The sequence below is a fragment of the Triticum dicoccoides genome, chromosome 4A (genome assembly GCF_002162155.2).
Source record: "Triticum dicoccoides isolate Atlit2015 ecotype Zavitan chromosome 4A, WEW_v2.0, whole genome shotgun sequence".
NCBI classification, from domain to species: domain Eukaryota; kingdom Viridiplantae; phylum Streptophyta; class Magnoliopsida; order Poales; family Poaceae; genus Triticum; species Triticum dicoccoides.
This window is the reverse complement of record NC_041386.1, coordinates 73,459,300-73,478,644: the sequence shown is the minus strand read 5'-3', so window position 1 is coordinate 73,478,644 and position 19,345 is coordinate 73,459,300.

Genomic DNA, 19,345 nt, shown 5'->3' with positions numbered 1-19,345 from the left:
CCTACCAAGTGGAGAGCAATCCTCCCACTCGGGGGCTTAGCTGCAGTCCAGTGCTCGCCTAAGTTCTCCCACCTAGAGACTTAGCTGCAGTCAGGCACTCGCCTAAGTTTGAAAAATCCTACCGAGTGGAGAGCAACCTCCCACTCGGGGGCTTAGCTGCAGTCCAGTACTCGCCTAAGTTCTCCCACCTAGAGACTTAGCTGTAATCAGGCACTCACCTAAGTTTGAAAAAACCCTACCGAGTGGAGAGCAATCCTCCCACTCGGGGGCTTAGCTGCAGTCCAGTACTCGCCTAAGTTCTCCCAAACACATCTCAATCCTCAAGGACGATGAGGGGCAGGTCGACTGCCACCTTCTCCTAGAGAGCTTCGCCACAAATACAATGCGCGATTCATCACGCTCTACGGTAACGAAGTACGGGTCGACTGCCCCCCACCCTTCTCCTGGAGAGCTTCGCCACAAATACAATGCATGATTCATCTCGCTCTACAGTAATGAAGTACGGGTCGACTGCCCCCCACCCTTCTCCTGGAGAGCTTCGCCACAAATACAATGTGCGCTCCATCCCACTCTGCAGTAATAGGGTGTGGGTCGACCGCCGCCCGCCCCTGGGGAGCTTCGCCACAAATACAAGGCATGGGTCGACTACTTCCCCCTCCTTCGGAGTTGTGCTGCGAATACAGAAAGTTGTCTCAAATAAAGGTTGGGTTCACTCAGCAGGAGATTCATAAAGATATTCAATGGTAAACCAAGTTCAGATAAAATCCTAAAGGTTCTGGATCACGGATCGAGGTACTCGGGCATGCGATCCGAAAAAGTTTAACGGTTACAAAAACCACTCGGCATTCCGAGGCAAATTTAAGGTGGGACATAAGAGTTTGTTCACTCCGCGGGAGGAGGGCTGGCAGGCTCGACGAACTCATCCAGGTCGACGCCGTCGGCTATCCGAGTGGCTGCAGCGATGAAAGTCTCCATAAAGGTTCGAAAGTCATGCTTCTGGGTGTTGGCGACCTTGATTGCTGCCAGCTTATCTTGTCGCACCTCCTTGCAGTGGACATGAACCAAGGACAGAGCCACATCAGCGCCGCACCGAGCAGAAGACTTCTTCCACTCCTGCACTCGGTCAGGAATTCCGTTAAGATGAGTCATCAGAGACTCAAGATCGTTTTGGAGCGTAGCCTCTGGCCAAAGTGCCGGGTCGATCCGTGACATGGCGACCTTCAGTCTAGCCAAGTAGTCCACAGCACCATCAATGCGAGATTCCAGTCGGAGCAAATTCATGGCAGCTTCATCTTTCACGGGAGAGTTGATTGGATCCAAACCCGGTTCGATCCGTCCAGTCTCCTCTTCAAAGTTCTGGCAAAACTCTGCATTCACGATCCAAGGATAAGTCAATTTTCATACACTGAGTCGACACAAAAAAATCAGTCGGAACTAAATGTGCACCTTCAAGCTTGATATACAACCTCTTGGCAAGGCTCCTCAGGTAGCTCTCCAGATCGTCCCTCCTACGAGCAACGCCTTCCATCTTTTCGGTCAGGTTGAGGTTCTCCTTCTTCCAACGTGTGCACTCCCTGTTGGATTCATTCAGAGCAGTCTTCAGCCTGGTATTCTCTTCTTCCAACTGGCCGACTGAAGCCAGCTTCTGTTCGGCCAGAGCGGTCCTGTCGTCAGCCTCCTTCTGGGCAGCAGACAAATCTTGATACGTTTTCGCCAAAGCCTCTCTCAATTTTTCTGCAAAGAAATGATGATTGATTTAGAAATAGCAGAAGGGGGCTCGGGCCTAAAACTGACCAGTCGACAGACTTGTCTTACCAGCGGCGCCATCTCTGACCGTCTGCAGTTCTGTCCTGGCCAGCTCCAAGTCAAGTTTCAGTTGAATCTGCTGACTTTCCAAATCAGCAAAGCGAGCTCCAAGATCACAAGATTTCTGAAATCAAAGGGGAGAAATTACTCCATAGCAAAAAATGACAAATACTAAGACTATAGTCGACTGCCCGCAGTCCACCATAGTCTCGGGGACTACACCAAGTGGGTGCACTTTGCGTGCCCCCACCGGTTCTGATCCCACTCGACCGGCCCGCCGGAATCGAGTAGTAAAAAAAAGAGAGACAAAGTAGAACTCAGACCACAGTCGACTGCCAGCAGTCGACCGCGGTCTCGGGGACTACACCCAGTGGGTGCACTTTGCGTGCCCCCACCGGTTCTGATTCCACTCGACCGGATCGAGCGGAAGAAAAAAACTACCAGTTCGGTTTTATGCGACAAAATACAAAGACTACGGTCGACTGCCAGCAGTCCGCCGTAGCCTCGGGGACTACACCCAGTGGGTGCACTCAGTGTGCCCCCACTAGTCCAAAAAATTCAATCGACACACCCAGTGGGTGTACAGATGAAAAGATTTTCGAAAAGAATCTTCAGATAGCATATCCTAACAGAACAAGCGGCGACCAACTAACCTGAACATTGCTCTGGAGAGCCGAGCTGGCATCATAGGCGGCTTGGCTGGCGTCCCGCACCGTCTTCATCTTCTCCATCATAATGCCCGCCTGGCGTATGGCTTCCCTAGCAGCATTCACCTCGTCCTCCGGGACATGATGAGTTGCAAAAAGTGAAGGCGGGTCGACAGGGGCCTGAGCAGTCGAAGAAGAAGGCAAGGCGCTCGACAGGGGCTCCGCGAAGGTAACAGAACCCCGATTGACGTCACCAGTGTCCTGAATGACTGGTTCCGCCCTCGGCGTCGACTGCAGCGCCTCACTTATAGGAGCTCGCCTACTCTTCCTCGTCAAAGACCTCTTGGGCTCTTCATCATCATCAGGGAGGTCAATAATGTTGGGAGCTTTACAAAGTTCAAATTGCCAAAATCACGTCACCCAATGATGCACGATGCAGTTGAATCGACCAAAGAAAGATAGTATGGCAGAAATCATACCCGGATTAGAAGTGACCACATCCTCCATCACCTCATCATCATCCCTGTAAGCTGAGGTCCCGGAAGTGGTAGCGCTAACAATTCCAAAGCTCGTCCAGTTAAAACAAGAAAAATAAACAGCGCGGAGCGTCGAGTGAATACAAGGAGAAACACTCACGCGGAGGCGACGGGGATATCGATCTTAATCTTCGGCAGCGCCTTTCGAGTCTTCGGTTCTGCAATTTTGGGGTGCTTTGGCGCCTTCTCAGTCGTGGTTGGTGAAGAGATCCGAGGACGCTTCGAAGATTGACCAGCCTGAGCAGTCGCCTTGTTGCGGGCACTCGGCCGATCCTGGTCAAGCTTGGATCACCTCTCTATGCGAGGAGGCGGCTCAACTTCTTCCTCATCACTTGAGTCGTCGCTTCCTCCATCCCCTTCACCATCGGAAGTCCACTCGCCACTTTCGCCACCACTCGCCTTGCCTTCCTGAGCTTGCTCTTGCTCCCCGTTGGGCATCGAATACATTTCAATAATGGCCTGAAAGAAAGCAGGGAGAACAAAGTCAGTCGACGCAATACAGACAGTTGCGCGAGTGAATTCAGATTACAAGCAAAAACTCAGAATTAGACCTTCTCTGGTGCATGAGACTGGTCGAATGGAGGGACTCTCCTGGCTCCCCTGGGGTTGTCCTTGTTCCCGGTAATGCTCGACAGCCACTTCTCCAGCATGTCGTCATCGACCTCCTCCGGGTGGATCCGAGTGGAGTCTTCTAGATCCGAATACATCCACATCGGGTGGTCTCAGGCTTGGAGAGGCTGGATGCGCCGCTGAAGGAAGACCTCCAAGAGATCCATACCAGTGACCCCGTCACGAATGAGCTGGACCACTCGGTTGACCAACACCTTCACGTCCGCCTTCTCCTCCGGGAGCACCTTCAAAGGGGAGGGTTTTTCCACTCGGTCCATGGTAAAGGGAGGGAGGCCGGTCGATTGCCCTAGCGTCGACTGGTCTTTGCAGTAGAACCAGGTCGACTGCCATCCGCGAACTGAATCGGGAAGAATCATGGCCGGAAAGGAGCTTTTTCCCCTCGTCTGGATGCCAAGACCCCCACACATCTGGATCACTTGGGTCCTCTCGTCACTCGGATTAGCCTTTTTCACTGTCTGGGAGCGACAAGTGAAGATATGCTTGAAAAGACCCCAGTGAGGTCGACAACCCAAGAAGTTCTCACACAAGGAAATGAACGCGGCAAGATAAACGATTGAGTTGGGAGTAAAATGGTGGAGTTGAGCCCCAAAGAAGTTCAGAAACCCTCGGAAGAAAGGATGAGGGGGCAAGGAAAACCCACGGTCGACGTGGGTGGCAAGAAGAACGCGCTCCAGTCCGCGAAGAAGATCCGCCCCGGCTTGTCGCCTTCCCCTTCGATTTCGCCGTCACCTTCTTTGCCCGCTCTAGAGCCGTTGTCCTCTCCTTCACCATTGTCGCCGATGAGACGCGTGCGGTGCGGCGGTGCTGGGGCGAGAGCGAGCGTAGCAGAGGCGTGAGGAGGAGAAGAAGTAATGGGGCGCACTGTTCGGGGGACTCCGGTCCAACGCCTTATATGAGGCCGCTTCCGAGTGGCTGACTGGTAGGCCCAGACGGCTCCGTCAAATCCCGTAACGACCGCGCGAGCGATACATGGCGAAAAAGGTGGCGTGGGGATCGAGGCAATTCCGCTCTATCCCATCCGATTACTGCGGCATCCCCCGTCCCGCGCGCTTCCCAAAATTTGGATCCCACTAAATCTGCGAGCAGCAAACAAACTTGTTAGACTAAAAGATCTCCTCCGCACCGTCACTCGGAGCCTTACAGGTAAAGAAACTCACTCGACGAAGAACTAAGAATGGATCAAGGCGACTGAAAAGGAAGTTGCTATCATCACTCGGGTCCATTGATCCGAAGCAAGACATGCTCACGGCATGAAAAACGAGTCAGAGAGGTCCTCAACTCCTTTCCCACTCAAACCTCGATCCATTTGGGGGCTAATGACGAAGCTATGAACCTAGGGTAGGGTCATGGACCTGCCCTAACTGCCCTACCCAAGGACATCTCTAGAAGAAATCACCTTTCAATCGACTTAAAGGTGTCCCACTCGACAAACCCGAAGACACTCGACCAAGAAGCAATCACTCGACCAAGACCCAACCACTCGACGGCCAGGAGAACTAAAGGAGCCCCGCACTCTAACGGTCGGTCATTAAGTAGCTTTTATGATCATCATAGCACTTTATTGCTAGCGTTACCAGAAACACCCTGCCTTAATGCACATTGAACCCTTTGTAACGTGGGCTGGCCGGGGTCCTGGCGCACTCTATATAAGCCACCCCCCTCCTCCGAAGCAAGGGTTCGCACCTCTTTAACTCACACACACATAATCCAGTCGACCGCCTCCAGGCTCCGAGACGTAGGGCTTTTACTTCCTCCGAGAAGGGCCTGAACTCGTAAACCTTGCGTCCTTACAACCTCTCCATAGCTAAGACCTCACCTCTCCATACTTACCCCCCTACATTACTGTCAGAGTTAGAACCATGACAGCTGGTGCAAGCATCTCGGAGTTGGAACATTCGTTTTGATGAGATGATCAAAACGTTTGGGTTTATGCAGACTTATGGAGAAAGCCTGCATTTACAAGAAAGTGAGTGGGAGCTCTGTAGCATTTCTCATATTGTATGTGGATGACATACTGTTGATGGGAAATGATATAGAATTCTTGGAAAGCATAAAGGCCTACTTGAACAAGTGTTTTTCAATGAAGGACCTTGGAGAAGCTGCTTATATATTAGGCATCAAGATCTATAGAGATAGATCGAGACGCCTCATTGGTATTTCACAGAGCACATACCTTGACAAGATATTGAAGAAGTTCAAAATGGATCAGTCAAATAAGGGGTTCTTGCCTGTATTACAAGGTACGAGATTGAGCACGGCTCAATGCCCGACCACGGCAGAAGATAGAGAAAAGATGAGTGTCGTCCCCTATGCCTCGGCCATAGGGTCTATCATGTATGCTATGCTGTGTACCAGGCCTGATGTAAACCTTGTCGTAAGTTTGGTAGGAAGGTACCAAAGTAATCCCGGCATGGAACACTGGACAGCGGTCAAGAATATCCTGAAGTACCTGAAAAGGACTAAGGAAATGTTTCTCGTTTATGGAGGTGACGAAGAGCTCGTCGTAAAGGGTTACGTCGATGCTAGCTTCGACACAGATCTGGATGACTCTAAGTCACAAACCAGATACGTGTATATTTTGAATGGTGGGGCAGTAAGCTGGTGCAGTTGCAAGCAAAGCGTTGTGGCGGGATCTACATGTGAAGCGGAGTACATGGCAGCCTCGGAGGCAGCACAAGAAGCAGTCTGGGTGAAGGAGTTCATTACCGACCTAGGAGTCATACCCAATGTGTCGGGCCCGATGACTCTCTTCTGTGACAACACTGGAGCTATTGCCCTTGCCAAGGAGCCCAGGTTTCACAGGAAGACCAGGCATATCAAGTGTCGCTTCAACTCCATTCGTGAAAGTGTTCAAAATGGAGACATGGAGATTTGTAAAATACATACGGACCTGAATGTAGCAGATCCGTTGACTAAACCTCTCCCTAGAGCAAAACATGATCAACACCAGAACTGCATGGGTGTTCGATTCATCACAATGTAACTAGAATATTGACTCTAGTGCAAGTGGGAGACTGTTGGAAATATGCCCTAGAGGCAATAATAAAATGGTTATTATTATATTTCTTTGTTCATGATAATTGTCTATTGTTCATGCTATAATTGTGTTATCCGGAAATCGTAATACATGTGTGAATACAAAGACCACAACACGTCCCTAGTGAGCCTCTAGTTGACTAGCTCATTGATCAAAGGATAGTCATGGTTTCCTGACTATGGACATTAGATGTCATTGATAACGGGATCACATCATTAGGAGAATGATGTGATGGACAAGACCCAATCCTAAGCTTAGCTCAAAGATCGTGTAGTTCGTTTGATGTAGCTTTTCTGAATGTCAAGTATCATTTCCTTAGGCCATGAGATTGTGCAACTCCCGGATACCGTAGGAGTACCTTGGGTGTGCCAAACGTCACAACGTAACTGGGTGACTATAAAGGTACCTTATAGGTATCTCCGAAAGTGTCTGTTGGGTTGGCACGAATCGAGACTGGGATTTGTCACTCCGTATGACGGAGAGGTATCTCTGGGCCCACTCGGTAATGCATCATCATAATGAGCTCAATGTGATCAAGTGGCTGATCACGGGATCATGCATTACGGTACGAGTAAAGTGACTTGCCGGTAACGAGACTGAACAAGGTATTGGGATACCGACGATCGAGTCTCAGGCAAGTAACATACCGATTGACAAAGGGAATTGTATACGGATTGATTGAATCCTCGACATCGTGGTTCATCCGATGAGATCATCGTGGAGCATGTGGGAGCCAACATGGGTATCCACATCCCGATGTTGGTTATTGACCGGAGAGGCTTCTCGGTCATGTCTGCATGTCTCCCGAACCCGTAGGGTCTACACACTTAAGGTTCGGTGATGCTAGGGTTGTAGAGATATTAGCACACGGTAACCCGAAAGTTGTTCGGAGTCCCGGATGAGATCCCGGACGTCACGAGGAGTTTTGGAATGGTCTGGAGGTAAAGATTCATATATAGAAAGTCCAGTTTCGGCCATCAGGAAGGTTTCGGGGGTCACCGATATTGTACCGGGACCACCGGAACGGTCCCGGGGGTCCACCGGGTGGGGCCACCCATCCCGGAGGGCCCCATGGGCTGAAGTGGGAGGGGAACCAGCCCCTAGTGGGCTGGTGCGCCCCCCTTGGGCCTCCCCCTGCGCCTAGGGTTGGAAACCCTAGGGGTGGGGGGCGCCACCCTTGCCTTGGGGGGCAAGGCACCCCCTTTGCCCCCCCCCCCTAGGAGATTGGATCTCCTAGGGCCGGCGCCCCCCCCCTAGGCACCCTATATATAGTGGGGGGAGGGAGGGCTGCGCACCCAAGCCCCTGGCCTCTCCCTCTCCCTCCCGTGACACTCCTCCGTCTCCCAGCGCTTGGCGAAGCCCTACCGAGATCACCGTTGCTTCCACCACCACGCCGTCGTGCTGCTGGATCTTCATCAACCTCTCCTTCCCCCTTGCTGGATCAAGTTGGAGGAGACGTCTTCCCAACCGTACGTGTGTTGAACGCGGAGGTGCGGTGCGTTCGGCACTTGGTCATCGGTGATTTGAATCACGTCGAGTACGACTCCATCAACCCCGTTCTCTTGAACGCTTCCGCTCGTGATCTACAAGGGTATGTAGATGCACTCCTCTTTTCCTCGTTGATAGATGACTCCATAGATTGATCTTGGTGATGCGTAGAAAATTTTAAAATTTTGCTACGTTCCCCAACAGGTGTTATCTAAATAATTCATATAGCATGTTATTCTTGATATTTTCTAATTTTATGTGTAGTCTGTTTTTCCTTTTCTTTTGCCAACTGAATTACTAATGATGATGTTAATTAAATACACAATTATAAATATTAAGCGCAACAAGTTGTTTTCCTCCACATCTAGTTTTGTGTGGGAATTGGACGCAACTACAATTGAAAGGATGCTATTATGAATTGATACATCTTTGTGAATTTTCATCATTTTGTCTAGATTTAGGGGGTGTTTGTTTCCAGGGACTTTTTTGTGTAGGGACTAGAAAAAGTCCCTCTTAGAGACTTTTTTATCAAACGGGAAGGACTTTTTAGGGACTAAACTAGGCATTTGGGACTAAATGAAGAAGACTCTCAAGGAGAGTCTTTTTGGGACTTTTTGGAACTTTTCCAACAATGCCCTTTCATGTACTCATTGGCCCGACACCCCATGGTGTTGTTTGATTATTATTTTTCTATATACTAGGGGCAACATGGTCATTTAATAACCTCTAGGAAGGGACTAGAGACTTTTTAGTCTCTGAAAACAAACAGGGTGAGACTTTTTAGGGACTAGGGACTTTTTAGTTGGGACTAGAAAAAGTCCTAGGACTAGAGAACCAAACACCACCTTACTATCATGTATTAATTGCTATTACCTGATTTCTCATAAAGATAATTTTGTATGTCACTAGTTATGCACATTTTCTTGCCACTATCTTTGAAAATCCATTACTAATTTATCGTGGTAGTGTTTTTTTTAGTATAACAAGGAGAAAGACATGCATCAGCCAATGTAAGAAGTCTCTCCTCCCACTGAACGTACATCGTCGGAAGGCCTTAAATAAATTCAGAAAAATGCGAGCACCAGACTCAAAGTCTAGGACTTAAACCCTGGTAGATTGAGAATACCACTGCGAAATTACTTTACACACCACGAAAAAGTAGACTATTAAAGAGAATATTTTGAAGGAAAGGAAACTTTAATTGTCTTAAGCAAAGTAAGATCTTACAAGTAACATGTGCGGTTCCGGAGACAAAAGTGTTGAGATGCTGCCCGTCTTACATGTATTGAAATGCAAGCAACTAGTCTCACATGTCTAGCCTGTAACTAACTACCCATTTTCATGCTTCTATACAGGGCAAAAGAATCTAGTATTACTCATTAAACTGAACCGCCTCTGCATGTGTTAGCTGTTAGCTAGCTACAGGTTCATCATACTGTACTTTAAAACTCCTGGAAAAAATAATTGCTCATCTTCTTCTATCCACAAGCAAATGATTGTATGATGATTGACTATCTGAAGAGAAACACAACAAATTGCAATATACAACATACATATCTGAACTATCTGGATTATGTACTAATCATTGAGAGACTTAGCTAGACATTTGCCCTTTGTTGAGTGCTTGCTCATTGGCCTGAGGATAATTCTTCAGGCCAACTACAGCTGGCGATGCGATTCGAGGGGTTTATGTGGACTTTCAGAGCAGGTAAGGGATCGCATCTGTTTCCCTCTCTCTTTTGACCTGTATTTCCTCTTCCACCTATGGCTAGTGTAAACTGCATGCATACACAAGCATATGGAGACTACACAACAACTACTACTAACCAGTGTGTAGCATTGTCACAAGGTAGCAGAGAGTGACACACGATCTACCAGGGCTACGTACGTCTACCCACAAACAAAATTGACATCTACAGTCCAAAGATAAACGACCTCCAATTAGATTTTCCAGAGCATGACCAGTCGTCCCAGAGGAGATGGCGATGGAAAACGTTATGAGCTAATTAGGTCGGAATCATGAGCATGGTAGAGCCCCCAGGAAGACAATGATTTGCTAAGCAACCAAATCGAATAATTATGTCTGCAGGGGGAGGGGATGATTGCTTGGCCCGGGTCCAATTACACCAGTAATGATGATAGCCAAGCCATCCTTCCCTGCCCTGAACTCCCATGAACTCGAGATGGTTGGGAGTTGGAACCGGCGGCAAGTTTGTAATGGAATGGACCGATGATGCCCAGATTTTTGGCCAACCTCCCAATGAGATCGATTCGATCCGGTGCAAGTATGCTTTTCTCTTTTGCAAATGTGCAGGTATCCATCCACTGGAGCTGCGGCTTTGCCTTTCCCTGCACTCCATGTACACCCATACCATAGGTGCCGTTTGCTGCGGCTCCGGCCGACTGGTGCAGGCGCACCACCTACCGGCTGATGTGACGGCGATCTGGCTCCAGCACGCACCAAAGCCAAAGAGTGTGGTATACATGATATGGGTATATATATACAGTCACCGTCACTGTGTGCAGAAATGGACTTTTATAGAGCCAGGCTGAAGTACTATAGGGATGTGTTTGGTTACTTGTCTCAGTTGGGTCTGGATGAGCATATGCAGACAAAAAACCAACATCTACATGTCGATTGGTTGCCTGCACCCTCTCTTCCTGCATCGCAGCAACGCCTCTACGCATCGTGTTTGGTTACTCGCAGTGGCTGTGCTCATACTAGTGCACGTTGTTTGGTTGCATGCATTGGACATGATTAAGAGTTAACAGCTACACATAACACACAGTGTTACCCTAGAGTGCCTCGGCGACAGCGATGGGTGATGGTCACGGCAGCATCCAACATGACGAGCACGGAGTCACGAATGAGCGACCTTATTGGTGGCGCGATGAACTATTTGCTAGCGCCGTTCCCGGAGAGAAAGTCCGTGCGGAGTAATGAATAGGAAGGCGTTGAGGCAGAGAATGATGGTGAAAAAATGCAGTGTGCCCGCCATGGCGTGGTCAGTGTAGTAGGACGCGGAGGAGGAGGCCAAAAAGAACGACGATGACGATGACGTCAGTGTAGTAGGACGTGGAGGAGGAGGTCGAAAAGAACAACGATGACGATAGCGCCATTGTAGTAGGATGCGAGCGAGGAGGCCGGGAGGAACGACGTCGGCGATGGCTTCAGTGTAGCAGGGCATGAGAGATGAGGCCGAGAGAAACGACGACCGCACAAGTGTAGTAGGACATGAAGAAGAGGTTGAGAGGAACGATGCCGATAGTAGTGCTAATGCAACAACACACGGGAAAGATCAACGATGGCAATAGCACCAGCATAGTAGGACGTGAGTGAGGAGCCCGAGAGAAACGACACCGACGATAGCTTCAGTGTAGCCGTTGTCACTGAAGCCATCGCCACCCTGATTGCAAGCTAATTTTTCAATGCGACCCAAGCAATCAAACAACCTAATAACATCACGCGCGCCCTGACTGCTACCACAGGCAGAACCGGAGAGCCCATGTCGCACGTACAGGCCACGTACGCTTGCCGCTTGACAATGTACCTAGCGAACTTCCCTCAAATAGAAAAATGTACCTAGTGAACGATGACGACGTACTAGTGTATTATGGTACACATACACAACGACGTACGTAGGGCACACGGACACACGACGAGCGGCGAGATCTGTCCTAGCGTACCACAGTTAGATTAGTTCTTCAGAGTAGGAGCTTGATTAACAATTGATGTATATAATACTCTGTTTCGGAGGGTGCTACCAGTCGACCGTCAGGAGATAGAATTAGTGACAGGGAGCACCGCTTCTTCGCGCGTCAACGATGCACATCGATGAGTAATGGAGTAGCGTTATTGACTCCAGTTTTGTCCTGCCTTTGCTAGCTTGCAGGGACAGGCAATAGAGCACCAAGCGAAAACCTGATAAAATAAACTTTATGAAAATGCACGAAATAAACATGTGTGGGCACTAGTACTTGTTGCATATGTTCACTGCTCAGGAATCAGGCTACTTTTGCTCGTGAATCGTGACGAGTTATTAGGCCAACTCCACCGACCCCATCCTGTCCGCCTTCGTCCGTTTGAGGTAAAACAGGCAAACCAGACGGCCCAACGCGCGGGCGCAAACAGACTTTTGTTCGTTTTGTGTCCGCTTTCGACTCATCCCCGGTCCAAGTTTGCGCTGGTTTGAGGGTGAAACGGACAGCGCGCGGACGGGCGGGCCGCGCGCCCTTGTCCTCCACTGGCCCGTCTGTCGGAGGAAGAAACCAAAACCCCCCTACGTCTCATTTGGCGCCATTTCCCCAAACCCTTCCACGTCCCCCCCGCCGCCCCTTCTTTCCCCCGTCCATGGCCGACGCCCAGCCGAATTCTGGCAGCCTGGCCGTCGACCCGCCCAGAAAGGTGAAGAAGAAGGAGGCCAAGGCGCCAAGGAAGCCGCGGTCGGAGTGCACGCCGGAGGAGATCGCCAAGTTAGACGCGGAATCAACAAAGAGGAGGGACCGGAGAGCGGTCATCAAGGTCAATGCCGCCGAGGCCAAGTTCGTCGCCGAGCGCGATGCGATGGAAGCCGCGCAGCGCAAGGCCACGGTCGACGAGAAGGAGGACATTGTCAACAAAGTGCACGCCCTCCTCATGCTTGGCATAGACCGTCCAGCCGGTTTCCCTGCAGCGGTCGTCGGTCCGGCGAGCACAGGCTCGTCGGGCGTCCGGCCTCCGCACTGCCAGTCGCCGACGTCGCGGACCACGCCCATGTCGCCGGCTTTCCTCCGCCAACGCACGACGGCCAGACCCATTTCTAGGGGTCGCCGGACGTTGGCTTGTTCGTGCCGTCCATACCGCGCCCCGCGGCCGCCATCAACCTCAACGTCACGCCTGGGTCCAGCAGCAGCGGCCGGCCGTTGAGATGCAAAGAAAGCAAGCACGGGCACCGTTCACGGGCACCATGTCGGGCCCCCGCGTCTTGTTTGACGGAATGCCAACACTAACGTCACCGGTCGACGACCCCTTCTACAACCAGTACATGGAGGACGTGATCTTCGAGGGTGGGCAGGGCCGTGCCTACGACCCCGACGAGACCCAAAGTCAGGATGACCGCGCCCAGTATGTCCCCGATGAAGAGGCCGACGACCGTGCTGACTACGACCATGGTGACTCGTGGCATGAAGACGATGACATCTATGTCGAAGGTGATGGTGATGAAGAAGAAGGCAATGACGCTGATATTAGTGGCGAGCCATTGTTCATCGACGAGCTCACCCAAAGAGCGGAAGCACAAAAGAAGAGGAAGAGCATTCGCACGGGTTCATATACACAAGATGAGGACAAGTTGATTTGCCAAGCTTGGATGGAGATTAGCCAAGATCCGAGGACCAGCGCACAACAAAAGGGCCTTGTTTTTTGGACGAGAGTCCACAAAACATTCCATGAAAGGAAGATGTTTGAGCCCTACCAAATTACAAGCAACCGTGGCATCGACTCGACTTAAAAGAGGTGGTTGTTCATCCAACAAGAGTGCAACAAGTATTGCGCCGCATTTGAGAGCGTTGAAGCACGGCCCGTGAGTGGTCTCGGCGTTGGGGACATGGTATGCTCTCCTCTTCCTAGTCCTTTCCTTGCTACGGCCATGAGACTTCGGCCTTGTATATGTTTGCATGTTCACTTGTTATTGATCATGTGGTGTAGGCATTTCAATCTTTGGAGGCATCCAAGGCCCGGCACAATGACAAGCCATTCACTCCAACGCATTGTTGGACGATCATCAACAATTGCCCTAAGTTCAAGGACCAATATTGTGAACTTCAAAGGAAGAGAGGCTTGAAGATGGCCAAGTTCGCCGGAGGTGGAGATGGCGAGGCGTTGAATAGGTCGAGGGGCAATACCAACTCCAAGGTTGACAACATACGTGATGCCTCATCCATGGCATTGCATGATACTTTGCATGGCATGATGTCTCAAAAGGATGTGAGAAACGAGAAGAAGGGCAAAGCAAGGACGAGCAAATGAAGCAATACCTAGACCTTCAAAGGAAGAAGCTTGAGATGGAGGAGGCGGCCAAGAGGAGGAAGATCGACATGGAGGAGGCGGCCCGGCAAAGGCAGCTCGACATGGAGGAGGCGGCCCGGCAAAGGCAGCTCGACATCGAAGCCGACAACGTCAAGGCCAGGCAGAGGCAGCTCGACATCGAGGCCACCAATGCCGCCACCAAAGTGAAGGAGGTGGCCCTTGCGATCATGAGCGTGGACTTGTCGAAGATGAGCGAGAAGACGAGGGCATGGTTCGAGGCTAGACAGAAGGAGATGCTCGACGCCGAAGGCCTGACCTAGATCGTCTGATCGGCCGTGGCCGTTCTTTTTGGAGGCTGGCGTGGGTGCCGCTCGCCCGCTGGGCCGCTGGCTGTGTGTCGGCGAGAAAAACATTCATTTTGAAGGCCGACTGTGTTGCCGGTCGCTGGTTGTGTTGCCGGCGAGGACAACTATTCATTTTGGAGGTTGACTGTGTTGCCGGCGATGGACGTGTAAGCCGCTGCTCCTTTGCCTGCGTGAACTAGGATCACTGGCCTGATGAACTAGGGCTTGGCATTTGAAAGTTGCTCCTTTTTTAAAATATAGAGGCAGACAGGATGGGACAAACAGATGCGTCCGCGTGCTGGGCGCACGGCCACCGCATCCCAGGACAAGCCCGTACACGACTTCATTGTCCTACCCAAACGGACAGAATCTGGACAAAACGGACGTCCGTTTGGAGTCGCGCGATGGACTTGGCCTTAGAGCAACTCCAATGGGGCTACCCATTTCGTGCACCCGCGTCCGCTTTGGTCGACGCGGACAAAAGTGGCGGCCCAACGCACCGACCCAAACGGACGCGCGTCCGTTTTTGGTCCACGGGCGACCCATTCCAGGCCCAATTTTGAGCCGTATTTGCGTCGGCGCGGACACGAGACGGACGCGCGCGCGCCTACTCATCTTCCCGGGCCCGCTGGTCGGTGGCAGCCACCACCATTTCCCCCCATTTCCCCTAAAAACGCTCCCGCCCCTGCGCGCCCCCGCCCCCCAACCATCCATGAAGGACGCCATCGACCTCGACATCGACGCCGCCGCCGGCCTCGCCTCCCTCGCCTCGTCCGGCGCCGTCGCCCCCTCCGGGAAAGGCAAGCCTCGTGCCCCGCGCAAGACCGCCGCCGCGACCAAGCCTAAGAAGGCGCTGACGCCCGAACAACGGGCAAGGGAGTCGGCCGAGAGGAAGGGTCGGAGGCACGCCGCGAACGCGAGGGATGAGGCCGCCGCACAGGCCGCCGCCGTCGCCGCCGCGTAGTAGGAGTTCACCAACGCCCGCGTCGCCGCGGCAATGAGGGAGGCGCTCTACATGCTAGGGGTAAACCCTAGCCAGCACAGCGTCCTTCAAGCCGCCGTCGCCGCGGCCAGCACCGGCTCATCGGTGTTTCCTCGGATGGTGATGCCCGACTCACCCCGCGCGTCGGCTTGCAACCCGGTCCCCGGCTTTCACGCCTACCCGCAGGCCTCCCGCCTCCCCGGGGAGTGCTCACCCGACGTGAGCGTGCTCGCGCCTTCCCCGCCCGCGCCCGCGCCCATCGACCTCAACGCCACCCCGGTGGTCGGTGGCTCGTCGTCCGGCGGCACGAGGAAACGTGCACGACAGACGCCGGCCGGCGGGCTCCCGGACGCCCGTAACCAGTTCGAGGAAATGTCGTCCTCCGTCGATGAGGACTACATGCAAAACCTCATCTTCGAGGGTGGTGTGCCGGGCGCTGGCTACGATCCCGAGGAGACACAAAGACAGGACGGTCGCGGGACGTTTACGCCAGCCGCTGGCTATGATCCCGATCAGGTGGCCTTCATGCGTGATCAAGTTGGCATCGACCTGGACGGCTTCCCCCTCGACCACGAGTTCCCGAACGACTATGGGCTAGAGGAAGAGGACGAGTGCGACATCAAAGTGGAGCCTTTGTTCAAGGACTGTCTCGCCAACCAAGCCGCCGGTCCTAAGCCGAAGCGCAAGAGCAAGCGCACGAAGGCGTACACAGCTGCCGAGGACAAGCTTCTTTGCGAGTGTTGGCGAGACATTGGACAAGGCCCAAAGACAAGTGCCGAGCAAAAGCATTCGACCTTTTGGACTCGTGTGCACCGCGAGTTTCATGAGCGCAAGAAGTTTTCACCTTACCAATTTGTCAGCACGCGCGGGTGGGTCTCCATTTCCAAGCGGTGGAGGGTGATCCAATAAGAGTGCAACAAGTTTTGCGCCACCCTTGAGAGCGACATCGGCGTGCAAGACATGGTATGATAGCAAGCAAGCCGCCCTCTTTTGTGCCATCAAGATCATCCTTTTAAGTCTTCATTTGCTATCACTTGCCCATATGCTTGCATGGAAACATTTTGTAGGCATTTCAAGCTTTGGAGGCATTCAAGGTTCGACACAATGGCAAGTGCTTCAACCTCTCCCATTGCTATCGGGTCATCAAGGATGAAGAGAAGTTCAAGACGCAATATGCCGCCCTCAAGGCACGTGGGGGGAAGAATGTCGTGGAGGATGTTGGGGAGGGCGAGCCGGCACGGCCAAGGGGAAAGACCAACTCCAAAAAGGAGGACAAGCGAGATGCGGCCACCAACGCCTTGATCGCAAGCGTGAACGGTATGATTAACAAGAAGGACTCAAGGAAGGAGGAGCGTCGGCGTTTCAAGGCGGAGCAAATGAATGCTTTCATGGAGATCCAAAGGAGGAGGCTTGATCTTGACGCCAAGAAGCAAGTCAAGATGTTCGAGCTCGAGGCGGAGAAGCAAGCCAAGATGCTAGAGATCGAGGCCGCGAACGCCAAGACAAAGGCGAAAGAAGTGGCTCTTGCAAGCATGATGACCGGGGTGGAGATCATGAAGGTGGATCTCAACACCCTGTCGCCAAGGAAGAGGCCGTGGTTCGAGAAGATGCAGGCCGACATGCTCAAGTTCGACGACGAGTGATCTGTGGCGTCGAGGGCCATCTTTTTTGAATGCCGACTGGTGTGCCGGCATGACCACGGTCGCCGCGATGACGTGGTCAAACTCAAGTCCCACCCTCTTTTATGTGCGTGGTATTTTCTGAAGCCGGCATTGTATCCCGGCGCTAGCATGGTGCCGGCATGAGACATGACCGCTGGCATAGTCGGCCGCGGGTCTTTTTTATTTAAAAGCTGAATGCGGACATGAAATGGGTCGACGCGTTGGGCGCACTGACGACCCAAATGCAAAACTGGGCGGACGCCGGATGGACGGCCGACCCAAACGGACAAAAAGCGGACAAATGCGTCGTCCGTTTGGGTCGCCCCATTGGAGTTGCTCTTATGGCCTATGGGGGTTGGTTCGTTTGACCAAATGAGCAGGGAGAGGGAGGCGATGGTGTGCACTCGCACTGCACTGCACTGTAGTGTAGTGTACTGTGGCGTAGATATGTCAGTGTGACGGGATTACTTCATTGCAGGAGCCAAGAGGGTCCATGTGAAGCCTCTGCTTCACACTCGACACCAGCAAGCGACTCAACTCATGTCTCATCATGGCAAGGGCAAGAGCAGCAGTAACAGTCCTTGCGGCAGAGACCCCTAACCTTTCTGCTCCGCCTGCCTCTCCCAGTACGAATCCACATGTGACTGCGCGCTTACTTTCTGATGAAGAAAAACATGACATCAAGGGGGCGAAAAATCGCAACCGAGAGTGAGGTAGGAGTAATTAGAACAATCAATGCGTCATCATGTCTGCAGTGCAGGAGGAAGAACATCGCAGCACCTGGAGTTTGTGAGTGTACTTGATTCACTGTGAGGAGCCTCAAAAGAGAGGCACATGCGAGCCTAGATCTAGCCATTGTTTAAGCCAACTTTACACTAATAAATAACTCTGAACTCGATGCCTTTTTTCCTCTTATTAGTTTTATTTGGTTGACCTCGAAGCATCACATGAGCCGGCACACTGTGCATGTGGGTTTTGCAGAGCCTCGGATTCATTCATGGAATCAGTATATCTATATATGCAATTCCAGCGCAAAGCTCCATTCATGCCTGCGGCCATTCCATGCAGGAAAACATGTTCAGTCCACTCTCTCTGCTCGCTGCCTAACGGTCGGCACGGCACGCAAACTGTCGATCGGCACCAAGATTTAGAATCGTATACATAGATTCCTCATCTCATCTCATCTCCTTTTTTTTTACGGGTGGATCTCATCTCATCGCTTATTTTATCACGATCAGTGTGTAAAACCCGGATTCACTCCACGAAAAAAAAGGAGAGAAACTCGGACCCGTCTGTCCGTCCACTGCCGGATGGACGGCCCAGATGGGGCGCGATCGGGCCGCGGTGCACGTGATGTGGACCACCGGGTTGGCTGCGAGTGTGGCTTGCAATCTACGGTGTCAGCGAAAGCGGTCCATATAACATGGTGGCGTTTGGCGTGGCCGGGCGCCCTTTTCGGCATGGTTTCTACGTAGCCCCACACCGTCGTTCAAAGTGGTGGATGATGCCTCACCCCCCATCCCCATGGATTTGATGGGAGTATATCACCTACGTACGTACGTAGTACCACTCAAGTTCCAAATCAATCATGCGTACATTTTGTCTCACAAATCCACACCAAGTATCCAAGTTTACAATAGGCACCAAAGTTTATGTCTACGGATATGTTAAAAGTGTGGCGTCAGATTTTTTACCCTAAAAATCTGACGATAATATTTGTCATGTGAAAATACATAAAATTAACATGCTTTGTGTGTAGGATTTCCCATGTTCTAAATTGAAAATTGCCGTATAGTGTAAAAATTTGTCAGAACAAATTGTCATGCGCGGACCTTCAAATCGTCTGCATACATTCGGATCGCATGGTTCAAATGTATTGTGTCACCCAACACAGGCCTGTATTGGTCCATCGGATGGTCTAGACGTACTTTTCCAGCTGCCTGCATTCATGCAGCTGGAGAGCGTCCGCTCCGCATTGACGCTGACGCAGAAGGAACGTGACCTCTCACCACGGGCTTTGAAACGGCATGCCGGCTGAAAAAGTGTCGTTCGCTGCACGCCTGGCTGAACACGTCTCCTCGCCGCTTCATACAGCCAGAGATTGCACGCCTTCCCCCGTTAAACCGATGCGTGTGCCGAGAAATCTACTTCGGCCACACATCCGTTCGCGAGCCACCTGTCGTTAAACACAACTTCGGTTACCTCCG